The sequence below is a fragment of the Penaeus japonicus genome, unplaced genomic scaffold (assembly GCF_977035675.1).
Source record: "Penaeus japonicus unplaced genomic scaffold, GWHDUDI00000001_assembly GWHDUDI00000034, whole genome shotgun sequence".
Lineage (NCBI taxonomy): Eukaryota > Metazoa > Arthropoda > Malacostraca > Decapoda > Penaeidae > Penaeus > Penaeus japonicus.
In genome coordinates this window covers 967,951-975,450 of record NW_028234436.1, presented here as the reverse complement: position 1 = coordinate 975,450, position 7,500 = coordinate 967,951, and the positions used below count along the sequence as shown (strand labels likewise).

General features: G+C 43.4%; 1 pseudogene; it reads right to left on the bottom strand.

The window, feature by feature from the left end:
- Nucleotides 1-1,644: 1,644 nt before the first annotated feature.
- LOC147467634 (uncharacterized) lies at nt 1,645-2,465 on the bottom strand (annotated as a pseudogene).
- Nucleotides 2,466-7,500: the final 5,035 nt, after the last annotated feature.

The window sequence follows — 7,500 nt, the reverse complement described above, 5'->3', positions numbered from 1 at the left end:
TGTGTTCTTCCTCTCGATCGATTCTTGGCTCTTTTATTGGTCTCCGTCAATTACTTCGTTTGCTTCTTGGCTCACTTGGTGCCCTGTGGCTCTGTCTCATCTCTCGCTTCCTGGCTCAGCGGCTATGGCACTGTCTCATCACTCGATTCCTGGCTCTCTTAGCGTCTATGGCTCTGTCTCAACTCTCGCTTCCTGGCTCTCTTAGCGTCTATGGCTCTGTCTCAACTCTCGCTTTCTGGCTCTCTTAGCGTCTATGGCTCTGTCTCAACTCTCGCTTCCTGGCTCTCTTAGCGTCTATGGCTCTGTCTCAACTCTCGCTTCCTGGCTCTCTTAGCGTCTATGGCTCTGTCTCAACTCTCGCTTCCTGGCTCTCTTAGCGTCTATGGCTCTGTCTCAACTCTCGCTTCCTGGCTCTCTTAGCGTCTATGGCTCTGTCTCATCTCTCGCTTCCTGGCTCTCTTAGCGTCTATGGCTCTGTCTCAACTCTCGCTTCCTGGCTCTCTTAGCGTCTATGGCTCTGTCTCATCTCTCGCTTCCTGGCTCTCTTAGCGTCTATGGCTCTGTCTCATCTCTCGCTTCCTGGCTCTCTTAGCGTCTATGGCTCTGTCTCATCTCTCGCTTCCGGCTCTCTTAGCGTCTATGGCTCTGTCTCATCTCTCGCTTCCTGGCTCTCTTAGCGTCTATGGCTCTGTCTCATCTCTCGCTTCCTGGCTCTCTTAGCGTCTATGGCTCTGTCTCATCTCTCGCTTCCTGGCTCTCTTAGCGTCTATGGCTCTGTCTCATCTCTCGCTTCCTGGCTCTCTTAGCGTCTATGGCTCTGTCTCATCTCTCGCTTCCTGGCTCTCTTAGTGTCATGGCTCTGTCTCATCTCTCGCTTCCTGGCTCTCTTAGCGTCTATGGCTCTGTCTCATCTCTCGCTTCCTGGCTCTCTTAGTGTCATGGCTCTGTCTCATCTCTCGCTTCCTGGCTCTCTTAGTGTCATGGCTCTGTCTCATCTCTCGCTTCCTGGCTCTCTTAGTGTCATGGCTCTGTCTCATCTCTCGCTTCCTGGCTCTCTTAGCGTCTATGGCTCTGTCTCATCTCTCGCTTCCTGGCTCTCTTAGCGTCTATGGCTCTGTCTCATCTCTCGCTTCCTGGCTCTCTTAGCATCTATGGCTCTGTCTCATTTTGTTATGCTCTCTGGTGAATCCTCTAAACTTATGGGAGAATTAACACCGAGTTAAAACTAAACTAGGTTCTTCGGAGGTGTAAATACAGCAAAATGAAATAGGACATTCTGGGTCTGGTCTCCTCGTGGCCTGGCAGGCTCGTTCCTCTCTCTCTCTGAGGTTGTTGCAAGATGGACGAGGTATACATAAAGTATCATACAACAGAAATATTATTCTCATACATATAGAATACATGCTACATATTGTACGAAATGTAAATATAGCAAACCATGTAAATAATAATACATGTGCTTTTATGTAACATGTAGTAACTTTGGAAATAATATCACTGCAATAAATTAAATCATAATGCAACTAATATCACAATATTTGGCATTACCCGTTACCTCATTGGTATAAAATAATACAGACACTATTTCGTGTTATACACTATATCAATATAATGTCCCACATCTCCCTCTCCCCTTCACATTCACTAGCGTGAGTCTTGAACGGACATCTTCTTGATACGTTCAGAACTTCGAGGTTCTGGAGGTTTAGATGGGGTGCCAAAGTCATCTGCATCAGGTGGTTCACTAGGTGGGAAATATACTGGATGCAGGAAACGATGATTTCACCACAAGATACAACCGCTTGGCATCTTGATGTGGTAGTCATGGGATTTACCAACTCCCATGATACCTACTTTGTCCCAACGCTTTGAGGTAAGGTCCTGGATCCGGACTTGAGTTCCGATCTTCAGCGTAGGAAGAGCTCTGGCGTGTTTGTTGTATCGGGTCTCAACATCCTTGACACGTTCATTGGCACGACGATCACAACTCTCAGCTCTAGACTGCCATTCCTTAGTGAAGGATTTTGCATGAGCTGGTACACAAAAGTGGAGGTAATGTCCAAAGAGGATTTGTGCAGGAGAACGTCCGGTAAAGTTAGGGGTGTTACGTAACTCTAAGAGACCTCTGTCAAAGGCTTCATTGTCAATATTCCCAGTTGGAGCTGTTTTCAGGATCATTTGATTGTGGGTAATGGGGTGTTGACATGATGTGGCGCACTCCCCATCGCTCAAGGAAAGCTGCAAATTCTTGACTGGTGAATCGAGGTCCGGCCTCGGTACGTACACGTTCTGGTACGCTTACACACATTCCACACTTCTGGGCTCTCTTAGTGTCATGGCTCTGTCTCATCTCTCGCTTCCTGGCTCTCTTAGCGTCTATGGCTCTGCCTCACCTCTCGCTTCCTGGCTCTCTTAGTGTCTATGGCTCTGTCTCCTCACTCACTTCCTGGCTCTCTTAGCGTCATGGCTCAGTCTCATCACTTGCTTCCTGGCTCTCTTAGCGTCTATGGCTCTGCCTCATCTCTCGCTTCCTGGCTCTCTTAGCGTCTATGGCTCTGTCTCATCTCTCGCTTCCTGGCTCTCTTAGCGTCTATGGCTCTGCCTCACCTCTCGCTTCCTGGCTCTCTTAGTGTCTATGGCTCTGTCTCATCTCTCGCTTCCTGGCTCTCTTAGCGTCTATGGCTCAGTCTCATCTCTCGCTTCCTGGCTCTCTTAGTGTCTATGGCTCTGTCTCATCTCTCGCTTCCTGGCTCTCTTAGCGTCTATGGCTCTGTCTCATCTCTCGCTTCCTGGCTCTCTTAGCATCTATGGCTCTGTCTTATCTCTCGCTTCCTGGCTCTCTTAGCATCTATGGCTCTGTCTTATCTCTCGCTTCCTGGCTCTCTTAGCGTCTATGGCTCTGTCTCCTCACTCACTTCCTGGCTCTCTTAGCGTCTATGGCTCTGTCTCATCTCTCGCTTCCTGGCTCTCTTAGCGTCTATGGCTCTGTCTCCTCACTCACTTCCTGGCTCTCTTAGCGTCATGGCTCTGTCTTATCTCTCGCTTCCTGGCTCTCTTAGCGTCTATGGCTCTGTCTCCTCACTCACTTCCTGGCTCTCTTAGCGTCTATGGCTCTGTCTCATCACTCACTTCCTGGCTCTCTTAGCGTCATGGCTCTGTCTTATCTCTCGCTTCCTGGCTCTCTTAGCGTCATGGCTCTGTCTTATCTCTCGCTTTCTATGGTTGTACTGTGTCACTGCATGCTGTGAGCTTGCGACGCTGGGCTCATGATGATTCGTTTCCGGCAACTTCCAACTTGGCTGACCATAATGAGCGCTTTGAAGTCAGTCAGCTGCTTCCTTAACTTCTCATTTCCGGTCCGGTCGAAGACATTCAAAATTCTTAATCAGAAAATGAAGAAACAACTAGGGCTGTTTTAAAATAGACTTCCTGTCATATAAGAACCATGTGAGGATCTTCCTTGGCGCTCTCTCGTATATATATATATATATATATATATATATATATATATATATATATATATATATATATATATATATATATATGTATGTATGTATGTATGTATGTATGTATATATGTATATATATACATATATATATATATATATATATATATATATATATATATAAACATATCCATGTATGGATATGTATGTATGTATATATATATATATATATATATATATATATATATATATATATATATATATATATATATTTATATATATATATATATATATATATATATATATATATATATATATATATGTATGTATGTATATATATGTATGGATATGTATGTATGTATGTAAATATGTATATACATATATATATATATATATATATATATATATATATATATATATATATATATATATATATATATAATATACATATATATACATATATACATATATATATATATATATATATATATATATATATATATATATATATATATATATATATATAGATAGATAGATAGATAGATAGAGAGAGAGTGAGAGAAATATTGGGAATTGTCTATCTATCTATCAGTGTCTATATGTACATTCATACACACATACACATATATATATACATGTATATGTATACATACATATATATGTATATATATATATATATATATATATATATATATATATATATATATATATATATATATGTGTGTGTGTGTGTGTGTGTGTGTGTGTGTGTGTGTGTGTGTGTGTGTGTGTGTGTGTGTGTGTGTGTGTGAATGTACATATATACACTGATAGATAGATAGACAATTCTCTATATTTCTGTTTGATTGTCTGTTTATGTAAAAAAAAAATCTATATGGCTCTATATGTTATACGTTTTCATTTGCCTAAGTGAATGCATGTATGTGTACATGTGGCTGATATCTGATTTTATGGGCACTTTTATACACGTACAAGTGCTTTTTCCTGTATGACAAAATACGACGTTCATTTGCTCTGCTTGTCAAGCGTTTCTCCCTCTTGACAGCACCCGACAAGCCTTGACAGCACTCTGAGTCTGTCTATGACAGGATGTTGGTTAAGGGAAAGGGGGATGGATAGGGCTGGGAAAGGGGGGGGGCGGATGGAGGGCAGAGTGGAATGGGGAAGGAGGGACCGAGGACGTGGCTGAGAGGAGAAGAGGAGGAGGAGCAGAAGAGTACTGACTACCGAAGGGATTAACATGCGATAGAAGGGTGTGTGAGAGAGAGAGAGAGAGAAAGGGTGAGAGGGATTAACCTGCGATAGAGAAATTGATAGAGAGAGAGAGAGAGAGAATGGGTGAGAGGGAGCTAGAGAGGGATTAACCTGCGATAGAGAAATTGATAGAGAGAAAGAGCGAAAGAGAGAAGGGTGTGTGAGAGAGAGAGAAAGGGTGAGAGGGAGCTGGAGAGGTATTAACCTGCGATAGAGAGAGAGAAGGAGCGAAAGAGAGAAGGGTGTGAGAGAAAGAGAGAGGGAAAGGGTGAGAGGGAGCTAGAGAGGGATTAACCTGCGATAGAGAAATTGATAGAGAGAGAGAAGGAGCGAAAGAGAGATGGGTGTGAGAGAGAGAGAGAGAAAAGGTGAGAAGGAGCTAGAGAGGACCTGCGATAGAGAGAGAGAGAGAGAGAGAAAGGGTGAGAGGGAGCTAGAGAGGGATTAACCTGCGATAGAGAAATTGATAGAGAGAGAGAGAACGAGCGAAAGAGAGAAGGGTGTGTGTGTGAGAGAGAGGGATTAACCTGCGATAGAGAAATTGATAGAGAGAGAAAGAAGGAGCGAAAGAGAGAAGGGTGTGTGAGAGAGAGAGAGAAAGGGTGAGAGGGAGCTAGAGAGGGATTAACCTGCGATAGAGAGAGAGAGAGAGAAGGAGCGAAAGAGAGAAGGGTGTGAGAGAAAGAGAGAGAGAAAGGGTGAGAGGGAGCTAGAGAGGGATTAACCTGCGATAGAGAAATTGATAGAGAGAGAGAGGGACGGAGCGAAAGAGAGAAGGGTGTGTGAGAGAGAGAGAAAGGGTGAGAGGGAGCTAGAGAGGGATTAACCTGCGATAGAGAGAGAGAGAGAGAAGGAGCGAAAGAGAGAAGGGTGTGAGAGAAAGAGAGAGAGAAAGGGTGAGAGGGAGCTAGAGAGGGATTAACCTGCGATAGAGAAATTGATAGAGAGAGAGAGGGACGGAGCGAAAGAGAGAAGGGTGTGTGAGAGAGAGAGAGAAAGGGTGAGAGGGAGCTAGAGAGGGATTAACCTGTGATAGAGAGAGAGAGAAGGAGTGAAAGAGAGAAGGGTGAGAGAGAGAGAGAGAGAGAGAGAGAAAGGGTGAGAGGGAGCTAGAGAGGGATTAACCTGCAATATAGAAATTGATAGAGAGAGAGGGACGGAGCGAAAGAGAGAACGGTATGTGTGTGTGAAAGAGAGAGGGAGCTAGAGAGACAGAAAGGTAGGGGAGGGAGAAAGGGAGAAAAGAGAGTAAGAACGAGTTAAGAAGGAGGGGGATAGGGGGAAGGGATGTAAAGAGAGAGAGAGAGAGAGAGAGAGAAGATAATTTCTCTCACGAAACTTTAACATGCGAACAAAAACGTTAGACAAAGCTGAGTGATGAAATCTGACTTGAAATGAGAGAGCGAAAGTGAGAGATGAACAGGGAAAGCAAATTAGGAAAAGAGAAGAAAAAGTAAATAACGAAAAGGAGAAGTTGTGAGTCAAAAAAAAGTCTTCGGACGCGAGTAAGTTTCAACTGAACAACTTTTTTAATTCGTCCAACTTTTAATCACTCCGACGAAAGGCCCCAGGAAATATAGACGATGACTTTCTTGATGATTCTGTGATGACCTCACTCCTTTGGTGATGAATCTGTGATGAATTCGCTCCTTTGAGGATGATTCTGTGATGACTTCGCTCCTTTGGTGGTGATTCTGTGATGACTTCGCTCCTTTACTGATGATTCTGTGATGACTTCGATTCTTTAGTTATGATTCTATGATAACTTAACCTTCTTTTCTGATAATTCCATGATGACTTCGCTGCTTTGGGAATAATTCTGTGATGACTTGAGGTGACTTTATCTGAGATGATTTCTTTGTCGATGACTTCGATTGAGGGGACTTTATTCGAGATGACTTTGCTTAAGCTTAAGCTGATTTCCTTTGTGATTACTTTTTTATCGTTTGTGATGACTTTGCTTTAGGGTCTTCGTTTGTGATGACTTTGCTTTAGGGTCTTCGTTTGTGATGACTTTGCTTGAGGGGCTTCGTTTGTGATGACTTTGCTTGAGGGGCTTCGTTTGTGATGACTTTGCTTGAGGGAAATCAATTTGTGATGACTTTGCTTGATGGGCTTCGTTTGTGATGACTTTGCTTGAGGGGAATCAATTTGTGATGACTTTGCTTGATGGGCTTCGTTTGTGATGACTTTGCTTGATGGGCTTCGTTTGTGATGACTTTGCTTGAGGGGAATCAATTTGTGATGACTTCGCTTGAGGGGAATCAATTAGTGATGACTTTGCTTGAGGGGAATCAATTAGTGATGACTTTGCTTGAGGGGCTTCGTTTGTGATGACTTTGCTAGAGGGGCTTCGTTTGTGATGACTTTGCTAGAGGGGCTTCGTTTGTGATGACTTTGCTTTAGGGTCTTCGTTTGTGATGACTTTGCTTGAGGGGCTTCGTTTGTGATGACTTTGCTTGAGGGGCTTCGTTTGTGATGACTTTGCTTGAGGGGAATCAATTTGTGATGACTTTGCTTGATGGGCTTCGTTTGTGATGACTTTGCTTGAGGGGAATCAATTTGTGATGACTTTGCTTGAGGGGCTTCGTTTGTGATGACTTTGCTTGAGGGGCTTCGTTTGTGATGACTTTGCTTGAGGGGAATCAATTTGTGATGACTTCGCTTGAGGGGAATAAATTAGTGATGACTTTGCTTTAGGGGAATCAATTAGTGATGACTTTGCTTGAGGGGCTTCGTTTGTGATGACTTTGCTAGAGGGGCTTCGTTTGTGATGACTTTGCTAGAGGGGCTTCGTTTGT